Here is a 20,360-nt window from a genome sequence, read left to right as displayed (position 1 = left end):
CCCAAATTATTATTTTTTTTAAACAAAAATAAATGTGCTTCACTGCGTGAAATATTGATCATTTTAATGAACACAGAAAGGTCAGATTTTTGCAAGACAAAAGTTTTGTCCCCAACAAAAAGTAATGTGAAAATCAAACAAATAATTCACTTCAAATACAAAGATATGTTTCAAAACATTGGTGAATGAAGTTGTGTTGCTATTAGAGCCATATTTAATATTTTTGTGCGACTTCCATGAGCTTGAAGGATGGCATCCATGTGTTTCGACAATAATTCCTACAATTTATTGATGATGTCATCAGAAATAGCAAGATTTTTTGGTTATCTCCAAGCTTCCTCTTACGTCTCTTATGTTTGGTGACTGGGCTGGCCAGTCCTGGAGCACCTTGATCTTCTTTGCCTTGAGAAACTTTGATGTAGAGATGGATGCATAAGATAGAGAACCATCCTTCTGTAAAATTTGACCCCTTTTATGATTGGGAATGTAAGAGGTAGTTAATACTTCTTAATATTTTATGCTATTGATATTGCCTTCCACCTTGAGGGTGCCTTCACACGTACCGACGCTGCGAGTCGGCTAGGTCCTGGCAGATCACTGTCACTACATACACGCAGCGGTCTGAACGACCGCTGCGTGTATGTAATTCTGCCGGCCGCTTAACCCCTTCTGATGCCGCCCGCTCCGCACTGTATACATACCTCCTCGCTCCACGGGGTCCCGGTGTCCTGCTCTCCCGCCCGGCCAATCAGTGGCTGTGGCAGGGCAACACACTGATTGGCCGGGCGCGAGAGCAGGATGCCGGGACCCCGTGGAGCGAGGAGGTATGTATGCGGAGCGGGAGGCGGGCGGCATCAGAAGGGGTTAAGCGGCCGGCAGAATTACATACATGTATGTGTATGTAGTGACATACATGTATATGTAGTGACAGTGATCTGCCAGGACCTAGCCGACTTGGTACGTGTGAAGGCGCCCTGAAAATGTTTCGCACACCCCCATACTGAATGTAACCCCACACCATGATCTTTCCACCACCAAATATGGGTGTATCTTGGGCTCCAGTAGGTCTTCTGCAGTATTAGCGGTTGCTGTGGTGTAATTTAACTGAAGAATTATCTGAGAAATCCACCTTCTGCCACTTTTCCAGCGTCCATCCATTTAGCAGGCTGTGGGTCTTGGCAAATGCCACATGGTTTTTTTTATTGTCTTTTGTTTAGTGCTGGCTTCTGGGCACTGATTCTACCATGGAGGCCAATTTCAGACAGAATCCAACAAACTGTTTTAGTTGACACAGGGACTTTAGGTGATCAGGCCTGTTGGAGCTGTGCTGCAGTGGAAGAGGGTCTGGCTTTTGATTTTCGAACCAACAAACGTTCCTCCTAAACTGTTGTCTTGCAGGGTCTGCCGAACCGAGTTTGTCAAAAACATCACTTCAGTCTCTTCAAAAAATGTTTTAATTCTTTGTACTTGTCACATTTAAGGTGCCAGCCTTATCTGCTGTGGATCTGGTCTTTAGCCTCTTTATAATGAAGGCTTTGGTTGCAGGGTGGATGTTTGGCATGTTGTCAGAGGTCAAGTTGCAGTTCAAGTGAAGGCCTGGGGTGCTTCAGTTCTTTACATACACACTCCCATACATACACATACATACACACACACATTCTAAAACCAATGGATACATTTTAAGTCAGTTTATAAGCTTTGGTTTCCACAACATGGATAAGTGACAGAACTTTTGTCAGGGACTGTAGGAGGGAACCACTGCTGTCAAGGTAAATGGGGGGGGGGGGTGATTATATTCAGGACAGGCTCATGTGCTTAGTCTAGCCTTTCTTCTCACCATAACACTAGCTAAGACCCACCTCCACGTCCTGTGAACTGTCTTTGTCTCTACGCTTTTAGAGACAGAATTCTAACAAAAGGCAGGGGGGAGAGGAGATTATATTCAGGATTCAACTCTCTGTAAATAGTAGGAACACAAGTATTCACACAGGTGTCCAGAGTGTTATAGATGGTCAGTGATAAGAGGGAAAAATTAACCCCTTAAGTACACATGCTGTACTTGTACAGCATGCATCCGCTAGGGGGATTCAGAGAGGGGTTGCACCGTGACCTCACTCTGTATTCCACTATGAGCAGCCAGGGACTACAGCTATAAGTGGGCGTGGGCCAATCGCTTTGCCCGCTAATTAGACATTTAAATGCAGCTGTCAAAACTGACAGCTGCATATAAATATCCTTAAAACGCTTTATTGGTGGTGCATGGGGTGGTGATCAGGCTCCCCCTAAAGTAGTTAAATTTTTAAAAGTTTTTTTAATAATAAAAAAGCCCCTTCCAAATTAAAAAGTTTGAATCGCCCCCCTTTTGTCATTTCGTAAATAAAAATAAATAAATAAATAATGAACCAGTTTGGTATCGCCATGTGTGTAATTGCCCAAACTATTACATTATCACATTCCTGATAAGGCACAGTAAATCTAAGTGCCAAAAAATTTCAAAATGCCAAATTGCTGATTTTCTTTCAAATCCAGAAAAGATATAATCAAAAAGTTGCATACAAGCAAACAAGGTTCCAATAAAAAGTACAGATCATGGTGCCAAAAGATGACACCCCACACAGCCCTATAGTTCAAAAAATAAAAGCGTAATAAGCATGGTAATAGAGCAATTTTAAGGAACATTTAGGCTTTAATTTTTTAAAAGCTGTCAAATAAGATAAAAGTTATACAAGTTGCCTATCATTGTAATCATACCAAATTAAGAAACATAGATAATATGTCAGTTTTACCATAGGGCAAATGGCATAAAACCCCCCAAATAAAAAAAATTCTGTTTTATGTTTAATTTCATCACACACATTTTTTTCTGGTCATATTACATAGTAACATAGTAAATAAGGTTGAAGAAAGACAAGAGTCCATCAGGTTCAACCTAGGGAAACCCTACTGTGTCAATCCAGGGGGAGGCAAAAACCCCCATGATGCAGATGACAATTGCCCCATTACAGGGAGAAAATTCCTTCCTGACTCCAATTAGAATAATCACTGGATCAACATATCAACGGAAATCTAATGCCCATAACTTGTAATATTATATTTTTCAAGAAAAGCATCCAGGCCTCCTTTGAACTTATTTCATGAATCGGCCATGACAACATCATGTGGCAGAGTTCAACAGTCTTACCGCTAGTACAGTAAAGAACCCGCATTGATGCTGATGGTGAAATCTTCTTTCTTCTAAATGTAGAGGATGCCCCCTTGTCATGGTTACAGACCTAGGAGTAAAAAGACCACTACAAAGATCTCTGTACTGTCTATTCATATATTTGTACATTGTAATCAGATCGCCCCTAAGACGTCTATTTTCTAGCTTAAATAACCCCAAGCTTGATAACCTGTCTTGGAACTGTAACCCACCAATTCCCTTAATGACCTTTGTTGCCCTCCTCTGCACCCGCTCCAGTTCCGCAGTGTCCTTCTTATATACCGGTGCTAAAAAACTGTACACAGTATTCCATATGTGGTCTGACCAGTGATTTATAAAGAGGCAAAACTATGTTCTCATCTTTAACATATATGCCTCTTTTGATGCATCCAATTATTTTATTAGCCTTGGCAGCTGCTGCCTGGCACTGATCACTAAAGTTGAGTTGACTGTCCACCAATAGCCCCAGGTCCTTTCGGAAGCAGTTTTAACCAGTGTCTTATTATTTAGCACATATCTGTACTTATTATTTCTACGGCCCAAATGCATAACCTTACATTTATCCACATTAAACTTCATTTGCCATTTTACCGCCCAAGCCTCCAGCTTCTCCAAATCTCTGTAACATGATATTATCCTCCTCTGTACTGATTACTTTGCCCAGTTTAGTTATCATCTGCAAAAATGGAGATTCTACTCTGTAGCCCCTCTACAAGATCATTATTAAAAATATTAAAAAGAAATGCACCCAACACTGACCCCTGTGGTACCCCACTAGTAACTAAAACCCAATTTGAATAGGTTCCATCAATGACCACCTTCTGTTTTTTATGACGCAACAAGTTACTTTACCCATTTGCATACGCTTTCCCCCAGTCCCAGCATCCTCATTTTGTAGATTAATCTTTTATGCGGCACAGTATCAAATGCCTTTGAAAAGTCCAGATACACAACATCCACAGCCTCCCCCAGGTTCAGTCTATAACTTACCTCTTCATAGAAGCCGATCAGACTAGTCTGACAGGACCGATCCCTCATAAATCCATGCTGGTGCTGCGTCATAAGATTATTTTCATTAAAATACTCCAGTATAGCATCTCTTACAAACCACTCAAATACTTTACCTACTATAGATGTTAGACTTACGGGCCTGCAGTTTCCAGGATCACACGGGTCTGTCTAACACAGTACTTAATTTTTGCAAAACTCTAGGATGGATACCTTCTGGGCCCGGTGACTTATGGATTTTAATGTTTTAAGGCGTTACCCCACTTCTTGTTGTGTTAGGCAGGTGAGATTTATGGGAGGATTTACATTATCCCTAGTCATGTCGTCTGTTATGGGATTCTGCTCTGTGAATTCAGTAGAGAAGAATGTATTTAGTAGATTGGCCTTTTCCTCTTCCCCCTCCACCATTACACCCAGATTATTTTTGAGGGGACCAATATTTTCTGGTTTTAAGTCTTTTGTTATTTATGTAGGTGAAGACCATTTTGGGATTCCTTTTACTTTCTGTGGCTATCCTTCTTTCTGTTGCAATTTTTGCTTCTTTTATTTGTTTTTTACACATTCTTTTCTTCTGTCTATAGTTGCTCAATGCTTCCCCACTACCTTCTTGTTTTAGTAATCTGAATGCTTGTTTCTTATCATTTACTGCACCCCTAACAGTTGTAGTTACCACATTGGTTTTCTCATATTTCTACTACTTTTATTCCCATATGTTATGTGTCGTTCAGACGATTTACCAAGGATTCTCTTAAATATGTCCCATTTCTCCCATTTCTACTTTTATTTCCGAAGGCATTCCCGCAGACTATGTCCCCAAGGTCCTCTCTTAGTTTTTGGAAATTAACCTTCCTGAAATATAAAGGGGAACTCCAGGTAGAGGTTAAAAAAATTAAACTTCTGCAGAAGCATAAAGCATTACTTACCTATCTATCCCAGTTTTGAAACTACCAAAAATCCATTTGTTTTGGGGGGTTTTGTTCTGTTTTCTGTTTCTGCACTTCCTGGTTAAGCAGTTATACACAGTACTACAGGTCCCAGAATGAAATGCTTTCCCTCAGCTGTTCATCACAGTCCCCCACCCTGCACATTCTCCACCCAAATGTATTGCAGAACATCTAGGCTGTGTTCACACATTGCAGTTTCATTGTGTTACTGAATTATTTGCAGTACTTCATCATATAATTGTTGTCCCACCCACAAAGCGCACTGTTACTACCTGTAACACCGCACAGCACAATGTATTCTCTACCTGTAACACCACACAGCACGCTGTAACGCTGATATTGGAATAAAATAAAGAACGTTTAGATTTTTTTTTCTTTTCCTTTCCACGCACATATTATAATCAAGCATCTTATCTTTGAAGTTGAGCCCCACAATAAGGCTCTGATCCATTTACTTGTGTTACTGCATCATTTTTTTTAATACGCTGCAGTACTGCAATGACAGTCCAACATGTGTGAACACAGCCCTAATTTCCCTGCACACTTCTGCACATTCAGAGAAATCAGTGCAACACCTGCTTCTGGCTGGTCAGAGATGGTGAATCACTCAGGGGATTGGGTGATCCAGCCAAGCCTCTTGTGACATCACGTCCTGCCCCCTGTCTGCATCATCATTCTGTGCTCAGCAAACACACACAATGTAAGACAGTGGCATAGAATATTTGTCTCCTAAGGTGGGAGAGCAGTGGGAGCAGGAGACAATGTGGATTGGCACAGAGGCCATTTTTCTTCACTTCCTGGATTTCTATCAGCTACCAGTGTGACAGAACCCTACAGGGTAATACATTATTTAGACACATCTATATAACTTTTAATGTACTATTAATGGAAAACAAGTTTTCCTTATCCGGAGTTCCCCTTTAATAATTTTGTAGCCCTTATACTAATCATTTTATTGAAGGATAATTGAAAACTTACTATGTTGTGGTCACTATTACCTAGGTGGCCTATTGGTTAAGATCACATCCAGCAGTGCTCTCCCCCCCCCCCCCCTTGTTGGTTCCTGTACTAGTTGGGAAAGGTAATTATCTTTTACTATTTTCAAAAACCCGCTTCCCTTGCTGGAGCTGCAGGTTTCTTCCTTCCAGTTTATATTTGGGTTGTTAAAGTACCCCATAATAATGACTTCACCCTGCTTTGCTGCCACATCTATTTGTCTTATAAGAAGATTTTCTGATTCTTCCACTATACTTGGAGATTTATAGCTCACTCCTATAAGAATTTTATTATTCTTTGTCCCTCCCCTTATTTTTACCCAAAGAGACTCCACATTTCCATCACTTATATCCTCCTGCAGAATGGGCTTAAGGCAGGATTTAACACATAGGCAGACCCCTCCCCCTTTCTTATTTTTACGGTCATTTCTGAACAGACTATAACCCTGGATATTAACGGCCCAGTCATAGCTCTCATCTAGCCATTTCTCGCTTATCCCCACTATATCCTATTTCCTTTCCACCATTATGAGTTCTAATTCCTCAGCTTTATTAGTGAGGCTTAGAGCATTTGTATACATACATTTAATACGGTTGTCATTTCCTTTTCTCTTATTCCTAGTCTAGTTCCATAATCTAGGCCCAGCTCTCCATCTACTCTGTCTTCACTTACTGTTTAAAAACTCCTCCAACCTCTTAGCCATCTTCTCCCCCAGCACGACTGTCCCTACCGTAGAGCCTGTAACCGACAGAAATCGGCCCAGTTTTCCAGTACCCAAACACCTCTATCCTACACCAGCTCTTGAGCCACTTATTTACCTCCCTAATCTCCCGCTGTCTCTCAGGTGTGGCTCGTGGTACAGGTAATATTTCGGAAAATATCACCTTGGAGGTCCTAGTTTTAAGCTTCCTGCCTAAATCCCTGAAATCGTTTTTTAAGGACCCGCCACCTACCTCTAACTTTATCATTAGTGCCAACGTGCACCATGACTGCTGGGTCATTACCAGCTCCTCCCAGTAATCTGTCAACACGATCCGCAATGTGACGAACTTGAGCGCCAGGTAGGCAACAAACTGTTCGACGATCCCGGTCTTTGTGACAGAGTGCCCTGTCTGTCCCCCTAATAATAGAGTCCCCCACTACCAGTACCTGCCTGGCCTGCCCTGCACTAATTCCCACCTTACGGGAGCAGACACCCCCCTGGCTTTCAGAGGCAGTGTCCTGCTGCAGCAATGCCACCCCTGAATCAACATCCACCTCATCCGCCAATTTGGCAAATTTGTTGGGGTGTGCCAGATCAGGACTAGTCTCCCTTGCACTCTTCCCTTTACCCCGTTTTCTAACTGTGACCCAACTAGCTATCTCTTCCTCCTGTACCTCCATGCTATCACTCTCTCCCCCATCTACCCCTTGGAGCGCTTGCTCATTGAGCAGCAGACCCCTTTCCAGTTTGCCAATGCTTCTCAATCTTTGCAGCTGTTCATTTAGATTCAGGATCTAGTCTTCCAAACCAGCAACATGCACACATGGCAGCACCACAATGGTATGCACCCTCGATCGGTTGATCAAGGATTGCATACATCACACAAGATGTACATTGGACCGCATTGTCAAACATGGAGCTCATTTTTATGGGGATATAAAGTATAAATAAAAAAAAACAAACAAACAACAAAAGCAGCAAACAATTTGTTCAAAAGCAAACAAATTAACAATTTGTTTTCCTCTAGACTCCCCGAATCTGAAGTCCCTGAATATTAAAGTCCCACACTTGAGACAAAAAATTCGCAATCGTTCCGTGTAAACAGTCTTTAAAGCGGCATATCAGCAGATTCTGCCGAGAGAACCTGCTGATATACCGCAAGCGCCCTTTTACCTGAGAAGTTTATAGCAGTTAGAACCGATCCTCTGCAATCTTCCTAAAATCGCTAATTGCCCCTATGCAAATTAGGGGCTGAAGAGCATTTGGGGCATGGCCTGGGTCCGGGAGCCCCACTCCGTCCCGCCCAATCCGCACCCTCCTGTGCCGCCCCCTCCAGTCCATTTTAGCCAGCATAGCCTCCTCCCGTCCCGCCCAGTCCGCCCCCTCTGTCTCGTACCCCCCCCCCCTCCACTGTAGTCTAGCTCACACAGGCAGCATCTCCCCGTACTGCTCAGCCCGCCTCCTCCCTTGCTGCGATGCCCAGCCGTTCAGGACCCCAGCACACTAGGGTGGTCACTGCTACATTTTGCATATAGCAGCAGTGTGATCGGCGTTGGGAGCCTGGGTTGAGCTGGATGGTAAAGCTTCGCCCAGGCTCCCAGCGCCGATCGCGTTCTTGCTATATGCAAACTATAGCAGTGAGCAGCATACTTTCCTGGGCTCCTGATCGACATTAAAGTGCCAGAAGAGTGTCCCCTGCACTGTCCCACCAGCTCGGCCCGCCCTCTCTTATGTCGCTGAGCTGACAGCCTGCTCCCATCCCAGGACTCTTCTGGGGCTTGAATGCCGTTCAGGAGCCCAGGAAAGTATGCTGCTCACTGCTATAGTTTGCATATAGCAAGAACACGATCGGCGCTGGGAGCCTGGGCTGAGCTTTACCATCCAGCTCAACCCAGGCTCCCAGCGCCAATCACACTGCTGTTATATGCAAAATGTAGCAGTGACCACCCTACTGTGCTGGGGTCCTGAATGGCTGGGCATCGGCAGCAAGGGAGAGGGCGGGCTTAGCAGCACGGGGAGATGCTGCCTGTGTGAGCTAGACTGGAGGGGAGGGGGCGGGGGTATGGGACAGATGGGGGCAGACTGGGCGGGACGGGAGGAGGCTATGCTGGCTGAAATGGACTGGAGGGGGCGGGGGAGGGCAGCACAGGAGGGGGCGGACTAGGCGGGACGGAGTGATGCTTCAGGACCCAGGCCATGCCCCAAATGCTCTTCAGCCCCTAATTTGCATAGGGGCAATTAGCGATTTTAGGAAGATTACGGAGGCGCCGAAGAGCGGTTCTAACTGCTATTAACTTCTCAGGTAAAAGGGCTCTTGCAGCATATCAACAGGTTCCGTACGATATGTTGTTCCGTCTAACCGCTGATCATTATGGAAAACACATAGTTTTTTCAAAATCGTTAATCATACGATCGGGCCAATTATCGCTATATGTAAACCCAGCATTAGTCTAGGCTTTCTCCTCAGAATTAATAGCTAAGACCCACCTCCACATCATGTGTTCTGTCTTTGCCTCTGCTTTTAGAGACAGAATCCTCCTAACAAAAGAGAGTGCACAGTAGTGTGCAGGAAAGTGGGACACCTAGAGCCCAAGACTCAAAGGCTTTTTTTCTGGGAAACGGAAGTAAATTACACATATGTTACAGATCATATAGGCCATTGAATGAAAGAAAGGTGTTTGAAATCACAGCAACCATTTAACACATCCATATCTGATTATCATGCAGGTATTGTAAATGCAAGATTGCAAGATTGTCTGAGAACACGTGATGTATGTGAAGAACCCCTTAGTACTAGCAGCTACAAAAAAATAACATTTAACTAATTTGTTTATAGGAAAACACAATGGACAATTTATTTGATGATTAAGTAATACCCTGTGAAACATTTACACCTAATGCCAATCACGGTGCAATATTATGTAGTTCGACCAACTATACTGGCGGGATCTGTTGCCACAAACTGACCCTCTCTTCCACTAAGGTTCTTTTGGAGTGAAGGTAATCATTAGCAGATATGTTGGAAAAATGTAATATGATGATTACAACTGACAGCCCTTATCCATAAAATCCATAAGATTATATTCCTTTAGCACAGCAAATGGACATTGGCCAAGATACTTAATGGTTTGGCAGGGTAGACCAAAACCTAGATATTTTCCAGTTTGGCCATCTTTAAATTAGTCAAATGACAGGAGGAGTGCATTTTTTTTTTTTTTGCTAACAAGCAGACTATTGGAAAAAAGCAGAACATTAAACGGGTCATCTGGGTAACAAAAGCAATATTATAAATGATCCCCCTTCCCAATACCACCCCATGTCTAATATGCATGTATAACCTATCTTGCACTCTTTCCCTGTTTTTTTTTTCTCATTCTTATCCACTCTGGATGTCTAAAATTCTCTACTCCGGGTCCACTCTGACCACATTCAGCTTCTTCTCCCCCCCCCCCCCCCTTTGTAGTCACAGGACATGTGACCTCCTCTCTTGGGGCTGGGTTAGCTGTCTATTGACTTGGTAACCCAACCCCCAGGAGACATCATCTCCATGCATCTGTGCTGCTTACATGTGTCCCTGTGCCTAGGTTTCTGTAATATGAGCAGTTATAGTGCTCTCTCTGCTTGCTGTCAGTGAATGCAGGCATATGTACCTGTCTTTGTGTCACAGCTCTGTATAATGTAAGTGTTACAGATGTTCTTAGAGTCTGGATGGAACTAGAATGATTTCATTCACAGTCAGTAAGCAGAGATCTAAACCTACACTACACTCCCCACCCCCAGTAAACAGATGCCCATTGTGCAGCACATAGCTACACCATTTGTGTGTCAGCTCTGCTACATCATCAGCTAGTATGGAATACATATTGGGGAATTACATATGTGATGCAAAATCAGTGAAAACAACAGTCCTGTGTTTACTGTGCAATGATAATGGCAGCAGTGGGCAGGAAAGAAAGCTAAGAGGGCGAGTACACAAATGGTCCAATCAGGGAAATGCATGATGGGAAATGTAGTTTCCTATCTTGGTTATAGATTGGCTTTTAGAAAGACTTGTAACTCAGTAATGGCAGCAGCTAGGAAGACAGGATATGGCTCAAAATAAAATACTCAGGTGAAATAGGTGAGTAAGATCAGCTAGCATTTCATTTTTTCACTTACCTATTTTTGCTGCTTCTTTTTAGAGAATTGTGAAACCGCAAAAATACATCATAAACGCAAATAAATATATATATACACTACCGTTCAAAAGTTTGGGGTCACATTGAAATGTCCTTATTTTTGAAGGAAAAGCACTGTACTTTTCAATGAAGATAACTTTAAACTAGTCCTAACTTTAAACAAATACACTCTATACATTGCTAATGTGGTAAATTACTATTCTAGCTGCAAATGTCTGGTTTTTGGTGCAATTAGGGATGGTCCGAAACTGCCGAGGTTCGGGTTCGTATGAACCCGAACGCTCGGCATCAGATTCCCGCTGTCTGCCCGCTCCGTGGAGCGGGTGGATACAGCGGGAGGACCCCTATGGCTATGGCTGTATCCCAGTTTTCCAGGCGGTCCTCCCGCTGTATCCACCTTCTCCACGGAGCTGGCAGACAGCAGAATTCATTACCGAGAGTTCGGGTTCGTACGAACCCGAACCGAACTCAGTTCAGACCATCCCTAGGTGCAATATCTACATAGGTGTATAGAGTCCCATTTCCAGCAACACTCCAGTGTTCTAATGGTACAATGTGTTTGCTCATTGGCTCAGAAGGCTAATTGATGATTAGAAAACCCTTGTGCAATCATGTTCACACATCTGAAAACAGTCTAGCTCGTTACAGAAGCTACAAAACTGACCTTCTTTTGAGCAGTTTGTGTTTCTGGAGCATCACATTTGTGGGGTCAATTAAACGCTCAAAATGGCCAGAAAAAGAGAACTTTCATCTGAAACTCGACAGTCTATTCTTGTTCTTAGAAATGAAGGCTATTCCATGCGAGAAATTGCTAAGAAATTGAAGGTTTCCTACAACGGTGTGTACTACTCCCTTCAGAGGACAGCACAAACAGGCTCTAACCAGAGTAAAAAAAGAAGTGTGAGTCCGCGTTGCACAACTAAGCAAGAAGATAAGCACATTAGAGTCTCCAACTGGCATCTTCATTAAATAGTGCCCGCAAAACACCAGTGTCAACATCTACAGTAAAGCGGGATTTTGGCCTTCAGGGCAGAGTGGCAAAGAAAAAGCCATATCTGAGACTGGCCAATAAAAGAAAAAGATTAAGATGGGCAAAAGAACACAGACATTGGACAGAGGAAGACTGGAAAAAAGTGTTGTGGACGGACGAATCCAAGTTTGAGGTGTTTGGATCACAAAGAAGAATGTTTGTGAGACGCAGAACAAATGAAAAGATGCTGGAAGAATGGCTGACACCATCTGTTAAGCATGGTGGAGGTAATGTGATGGTCTGGGGTTGCTTTGGTGCTGGTAAGGTGGGAGATTTGTACAGGGTAAAAGGGATTCTGAATAAGGAAGGCTATCACACAATTTTGCAACGCCATGCCATACCCAGTGGACAGCGCTTGATTGGAGCCAATTTCATCCTACAACAGGACAATGACCCTAAACACACCTCCAAATTGTGCAAGAACTATTTACAGCAGAAGCAGGCAGCTGGTATTCTATCGGTAATGGAGTGGCCAGCGCAGTCACCAGATCTGAACCCCATTGAGCTGTTGTGGGAGCAGCTTGACCGTATGGTACGCCAGAAGTGCCCATCCAACCAATCCAACTTGTGGTTGCTGCTTCTAGAAGCGTGGGGTGCAATTTCTCCAGCTTACCTCAACAGATTAAAGCTAGAATGCCAAAGGTGTGCAATGCTGGAATTGCTGCAAAAGGAGGATTCTTTGACGAAAGCAAAGTTTGATGTAAAAACAATGTTATTTCAAATACAAATTATTATTTCTAACCTTGTCAATGTCTTGACTCTATTTTCTATTCATTTCACAATGTATGGTGGTGAATAAGTGTGACTTTTCATGGAAAATACAAAATTGTTTGGGTGACCCCAAACTTTTGAACGGTAGTGTGTGTATATATATATATATATATATATATATATATATATATATATATATATATATATATATATATATATACCCACCCTTAGCAACAGGTTTCCTTCCCAGGAGGGATATCTGGCTATTCACGTGTTTTGATACATGTATCTGAGGCTCCACAGAACCTGTTTTTGCATATTTAATTTTTTCAGGGGCAACATATCAGTTGAGACTCTTGATTGAGTACTCCATTGGAAAAAATTTTGGCTGATCTCCTTGAGCTCATTGATGTTGATGTTTTTATTATAAGTGAAGCAAATTTATTATCCTAGAATCAGATTGTATTTACTGGTCATATCAAAAATTTATTGTATCAGTGAGGGGGAGAGAATCCTTTAAGGGGAACTCCAGGTAGAGGTAAAAAAAACAAAACATAAAGTATTACTTACCTATCAGTGGTGGAATGACCGCTGCTACGGGGCCTGCCTCATCAAGGGGCCCGGCAGTGCATACTGCCTGTGTGATGTCCCCTGGTTAGCTGTTCTGGACGTTTGTCCTGACCAGGGGCAGACACAGACTGCAGAGGGCCCCTGTGCAAAAAATGTGTTTGGGCCCCCATAACCTATTCGTTTCTCCACCTTTCTGCCTTAAAGGTGCACACATATGTACACCCGAGTATCTGGTACATGTGTCCTGGTTTCTTGGAGGGCCCTACAGCGCAGCACAGATGCCAGGGCCCACTAAAGGATTGTACTGCAGTCTGTGCAGGCCCCAGTGTGGGACTAGGGCACCTGTGGCCCACCAATAGAACTGATCACAAATGGGCCCTTAATCACTGATGGGGCACAGGTGGGAGACATGTACTGTATGTGGCTGCACAGGTGGGATACATGTACTATATGTGGTTGCACAGATGGGGGACATGTACTGTATGTGGCTGTTTATAGGGGAGATGAAAGAGAAAAACAACCATGCTACAGGGGGAGGGGGCACAGTTATTGGCTAAAAAGGCATAAACTTAAAATAAAACTTACAGCACCAGAGAGGGGTGTGGGGGCTCTGTGCTTTCCCTTACACAGTCCACCCTCTATCTTACAACTTCCACCAGCCTCACAGACTCACTGACAATAATCACTCACTGTCAGAGCTGCTGCTGTTGCTCCTCTTCACAGCCATAATCCTGCAGGATCCCTACAGCCCCTGTCACCACATACTCTCTCCACCTCACACAAGGTATGCTGGACAGTGGAGTACAGGAAGGGGGGGGGGGTCTGTCATCACACGCTCTTTTTCCACTCCCTATACCCTAGGGCGAACGGTATAACCCCCTCCCCCCCCCCCCCCAAATATAAAAATTGTGGCTTTTTTTTTCAATCTCACCACACATATAATTTTTCTCTGCTTTCACAGCATATTTTAGGCAAAAATTACATCTGTATATGCAAAGTACAATTAGTGGCACAAAAAATAAGGGCCCATCTAGGTCTCTAGGTGGAAAAATGCATGCACTATGGCCTTATTTACAGGAGGAGAAAAAACTAAATGGGGCACAGGTGGGAGACATGTACTGTATATGGGGTACATGTACTGTATGTGGCTGCTTAGGGGGAGATAAAAGAGCAGGAGAAGTGATATAAAGGATTCCTGCAATTTAAATACATTTTTTTTTTTTGTTATCATGCTCGTTATCCTTCACAGTGATTTGCGAATTCGCTTTGCAAATTTGCTAAAGATGGCTAAACATGTTTTTTGGAGGGTGCAAGGGATTATCCATAATCCCTTGCACCCGTCCAATAAGCTGCAAACCCCACTGTGATGTCGGCAATCCCCCCCCCCCCCCCCCTTCACCTTCTATATAAATTGATTGGCTTCCTGGAGGTGGGCAAGTAACTAGGTGACTGTTGTTCATTATACCAGGTCACTGGGTGCTGGGTGTACATTATAGGAAGTCACTGCTATAGTTTGCCTGTGTTGATAAAAAAAAAATTTTGTATGTGATTTGTGAAATTTCCTTGAAAGTTCAGTATCTTATCACACCCTCTGAAATAGTGGAGATATCATATTTTTAGACTGTAAAATGCACCAGACTATCAGACTAACCTTTGGTTTAGAAAAATAGCAAAAAAATAGCAAAAAATATATTTTGTACAAATTAACCCTTTAAGGATGGAGCCAGTTTACATTTTTGCGCTTAAGTTTTTTCCTCCTCATGTTTAAAAGGCCACTGCGCCTGCATATTGTCCCCTACAGACCCACATGAGCCCTTATTTTTTGCTACACCAATAATAATTTGCAAATACAGACATAATTTTTGTATAAAATATGCTGCAAAACAAGGTGTGAGCTTTCCTCTACCAAGTTCCACCTCACTGCACTACACTTAGACACAGGAACAGTGTATGTATGTACGTACTGTATGTATGTATGTAAGCTGCAGGTGAACCAGGTACAAGCTTCTGGTGGTAAAGAGCAACTCCATTTATTACAGCAGTCACCCAGCATGGCCGCTTACTGACAAGCTTGAGAGCAGGACAGGAACATTGGCAGCTAGCCCTGATTCACTCTGCCCCCTGACCCTCATCCACATCCTGCAGAGAACCCATCCACTGGGGGGCACAAACTTTCTCCTCAAAAAGTTGTCATACAGGTCCAGTGCTCTATCCCTGTGGTCCCATCCCACCACAAAGACTCCTGTCATACAGGTCCAGTGCTATATCCCTGTGGTCCCATCCCCCACAGAGGCTCCTGCCATACAGGTCCATTGCTATATCCCCGTGGTCCCATCCCCCACAGAGGCTCCTGTCATACTGGTCCAGTGCTATATCCCTGTGGTCCCATCCCCCACAAAGGCTCCTGTCATACAGGTCCAGTGCTATATCCCTGTGGTCCCATCCCCCACAGAGGCTCCTGCCATACAGGTCCATTGCTATATCCCCGTGGTCCCATCCCCCACAGAGGCTCCTGTCATACTGATCCAGTGCTATATCCCTGTGGTCCCATCCCCCACAAAGGCTCCTGTCATACAGGTCCAGTGCTATATCCCTGTGGTCCCATCCCCCACAGAGGCTCATGCCATACAGGTCCATTGCTATATCCCCGTCGTCCCATCCCCCACAGAGGTTCCTGTCATACTTGTCCAGTGCTATATCCCTGTGGTCCCATCCCCCACAGTAGCTCCTGTCATACTGGTCCAGTGCTATATCCCTGTGGTCCCATCCCCCACAGAGGCTCCTGCCATACAGGTCCATTGCTAAATCCCCGTGGTCCCATCACCCACAGTAGCTCCTGTCATACTGGTCCAGTGCTATATCCCTGTGGTCCCATCCCCCACAGAGGCTCCTGTCATACTGGTCCAGTGCTATTTCCCAGTGGTCCCATCCCCCACAGAGGCTCCTGTCATACAGGTCCAGTGCTCTATCCCTGTAGTCCCATCCCCCACAGAAGCGCCTGTCATACAGGAACTGAATCCCCCCCCCCCCCCCCCCCCCTTTCCTGCAGTGTTCAGTGGAAAATAAAAATATATTCTTTTTTTCTAGCTGGCAAAATGTGCCAGTATGTAGTGACATGTGTCAATATGTAGCAGCATGTGCCAATGTGTACTATGTGCCAGTAAGTATTAGTAGTATTAGTATGTGCCAGTATGTATTAGTATTTGGCAATATGTAGTACCATGTGCCAGTTTGTTATAGTATTTGGCAGTATGTAGTAGTACAGTATGTGCCAGTATCTAGTAGTTTGTGGCAGGATGTAGTAGTGTGTGCCAGTATCTAGTAGTATGTGACAGGATGTAGTAGTATGGTATGTGGCAGTATGTAGTAGTATGTGGCAGTATGTAGTAGTATGTGCCAGTATCTAGTAGTATGTGGCAGGATGTAGTAGTATGGGCCAGTATAGTGTCCTATGCGTGACGCCCAGAAAAATTACAATGTCCCTTTGGTGGTATTATTGTAATATGCTGAGGGTATTGTGTTGCTGGGTGATGTAGTGCAACCTTAGGGCTCACCTTCTGAAACCTTCCTGTCAGAGGGTCCAAGGGTGCTGGGGCCCTTGTCTTCTTCAGCATATACGCAGGGACATACAATTTTTAATAAAAGTCTTCACACAATAGCGGTGAAAGTATATTAAGACTTTACTTAAAGGATAACTATATACAATCCAATACAGGGGCATCTGATGATGGCAAACTGTTGGCTTGATCAGAGTCCTTTGCTTCAGGGGGAGGGTTGCCTTGGTTACTATAGCTTAGACTTGGTGGATAAATAGGATTTCAAGAAGACAGACATGTTCCAGAGACTTTATAGCTTTCCACCTTTATAAGGTACGTGTGAATAGGTGTTTCAAGTTACTGAAGACAACACTCGCTATCAAGTAGGAGGAAGACGCATGGGCACATTGACTTGAAAGCCAGGAAGATGTGGACGGGGAATGGGAGACCCTCTATCACTTCACCAATCCGAAGGAGGCACTAATAAATACAGAGGATGTCCTGCTGAGACTTTGAGACTTGAAGGAGTCTGACAGGATTACTGAGGTGACGTAGGGAGATTAGATGTGACTCTGGCAATGCCAGACTACCAACTGTCACTGACAAGACCGCACAGCCCTTCTGGGTAAAAGGTGGGCGGAGCGGACAGAATTTGAAGATATGGTTAGGTTATAGGGGGCCCAAGCATATTTTTTGCACAGGGGCCCTGAGTAGCCTGTGTCCGCCCCTGCAAATTTGATATATAAAATGTATAAAACTTGTCTGTGTATTCTTTCTGCTCTAAAATGGACAGTGTCACCTAGGTGGGGCTTCACAGCTCTTGGACTCTCTCCCCAGCTAGGAGATGGGGCCTAACTGCCATGAAATCCCACCTAGGTGACACAGTCCACCAATGAAATGAAACAAGATTAAGGTGTTCAGAACTGCAGTTACAGCTATAATGCAGGCACAAAATGTGCCAATATTGGGCTCATGAGAAACTGTCCTCAAACTGTTAAGGCCCTATTACACCAAAAGATGTCTGACAGATTATTTTACAGATTTTTTCAGCCAAAGCCAGGAGTGGATTTGAAAAGAGGAGAAACGTCAGTCTTATCTTTACGACCTGTTCTCTGTTTATAATCCATTCCTGACTTTGGCTGAAAAAATCTGTTAGATAATCTGTCACACATCTTTTGGTGTAATAGGGCCCTTACTGTCATTTAGAAAAAAAAAGTTTTTACAGGTCATTGACTCATTACAAAACAATGACCAAAATGACCATTACTCCATTACCGTTGTTCACACTATGCAGGTTGCACAATGCTGTGGCTAATAGACTAAAACAGAAAAAGTGCAACAGCAACCTGCAAGTGTCAGGACTTACCATATATACACCCCATCCCGCTGTACATACCATTTAAACTTCTCTAGAGATTTTTTGTTTTTGTTTGTATATTATCCACAGCAGTGTGCAACCTGCATAGTGTGAACAATGTTATTGAAGTGCTGGCGAAATTTAGTTGTGCTGGCGAAATTTAGTTTTGTATAGTGCAATATATGGGGGTGGTGGGGGTTTGGTCAGGGGAGTGACTACCTCCTTTCGGCTACCACTCCAATGTTTATGTCATGTCAAAGGTTTTGTTCAGTTGGAGTGCTGAGACCCCCATCCCCGGCTAAGCACTTTACTCCCTGTCTCTCCTCATTGCAGAAGAGGGATCATATAGAAAGTTTATGGAGCCTGTCTGCTGCACCAAAGACAAAGACAGTTCAGTCTATCAGTGAGGGTCTCAGCATCCAGACCCCAATCAATCAAAACTTTTGACATGTCCCTATGACATGTCAAACTTTTTTTTACATTATAAAACGCTTGAACGCTTCTCATTTTGCTTCTCATTTCAAGTTCCCGCACTATTCTATTTGAGTAACTTTTTATGATTTTGAGCTCTGCTGATACAAACATAAACTGCTATTCTAAACACACCAAGATTTGTTGCACCAACACACACACACACGCACACACAGCCTTTTCAATCTCATACAAACACAGCTCTGCTGCATACATACACACATCTCTGTGTGTAGCACAGTATGTAGTATGTGAACAGCTGCACAATTCTCTCACTGATCAGGATGGGGCTGAATTAGCTCAGCTTTCATGTTACCAGAGCTGAAAGCTGACACCAGACTGTATCTAGTAAGTCTGATTTTCCCTATAGCTAACCTTCTTCCTGTAGGGTTTTACTAAATGATGAAGGTCAACTCACTGCAAACTACAGAACTTCATGAGACAAACAAGTAGCACTAAGACCTCCTGGACCTCTAGAAAGTGTATGTTTATTGTTTTTCTGAGCAATAAAAGCACTTCACCAAGGCTGGCAAAAATTAGTGCCAGCAGGTACTGGTGTGAAGGAGATTGTGCTCTTTATTTTTAAGGCAGAATGTGAGCATAGGTTTATACAGTTTTTTCTTTTAAAATACACACTTTATCCAATTTCTTGATAAAACTTAAAGGGGAAAATCTGGATAGGGAGTACTTTTTTTCTATTAAAAGTACATTAAAACTTAAATAGATGAATCTGTATAATTTATTACCATATCTGTCCCGGCATCCTGGGTGAAGTGTTAGGGAGTGGAGCAGCTTGAAGAGGGGAGCACAGATTAAACAAAGCAATTTGCTTCATTTAGATGAGCGATTTACTCATCTCTACTAGCCACACAAGGTATGGCCAATGCCACATCTGTTGAATGAAGACTTCACTTAAAGGGGTTGTGCTACCAAGAAAATGAATGCATTATGGTAAATGAAACATATTTCCAATCCTCAAGCATTTATTTATACTGTATCGCGAGGTATAGACTTACTAATTCCCCATGTGCCTGCTTTTTTCTGACAACCTGTTGCCCTTGGTTCTGGCCTGCCTGGCATCCATTGGGTCACTCATCCTTAGTTCAGTTGCAGTTACCTGATCTGTCTCATTAGTAAGATTGGCCAGTCTACTGAAATTTTACCAAGAGTATATTGACAACTCATTTTGGTGGTCACCAAAGAACAAAGACAGACATCCAAAGAACTGTAGGCCTCAACTGTGTACACAATTTCACAATAAAGACACTCAGCAAAAAAAGGCATCCATGGGAAAGCTGCAAAATAGAAGCAACTCCTAACCAAAAAAAAAAAAGAAAAGAAAAACAACAAAAGCTCATCTCATATTGCCCCAAAAATATCTAGATGATCCTTAAAGGAGAAGTCCGGCGAAAACTATTTTTTATATGTTATTACTGATGGAAAGTTATACAATTTTCTAATGTACATTAATTATGGGAAATGCTCCTATACTGCTATTTCCCTTAATTTAGTGTACCAGGAAGTGTTAGAATTCTCCCAGAAGCAGTGACGTCACGACGAAAGGTGTAATTCCCATGGAGTGTCCAGCAGTACCATTGACTTCTATATATAGTGCGCCCCTGCTGGACACTCCATTGGAATTACAATGGATGTG

The 20,360-nt window shown here is 43.3% G+C and overlaps 1 protein-coding gene across 2 annotated transcripts in view; it reads left to right on the top strand.

Annotated features, from left to right (window-relative positions):
- Positions 1-20,360, top strand: part of SSBP4 (single stranded DNA binding protein 4) — a 426,420-nt gene that overhangs the window by 103,635 nt on the left and 302,425 nt on the right. The window contains exon 1 of one of the 2 annotated variants that reach the window (XM_069962486.1): positions 17,175-17,211. The exons of the other annotated variant lie outside the window; for it this stretch is intronic. The gene's annotated coding sequence lies outside the window, so the exon portion shown is untranslated. Of the gene's footprint in view, positions 1-17,174; positions 17,212-20,360 lie in introns of those variants that run through there. 2 annotated transcript variants of the gene reach the window in all.

This window comes from Dendropsophus ebraccatus, chromosome 3 (genome assembly GCF_027789765.1).
Source record: "Dendropsophus ebraccatus isolate aDenEbr1 chromosome 3, aDenEbr1.pat, whole genome shotgun sequence".
Classification (NCBI taxonomy): Eukaryota; Metazoa; Chordata; class Amphibia; order Anura; family Hylidae; genus Dendropsophus; species Dendropsophus ebraccatus.
This window is presented reverse-complemented; position numbering and strand designations above follow the sequence as displayed.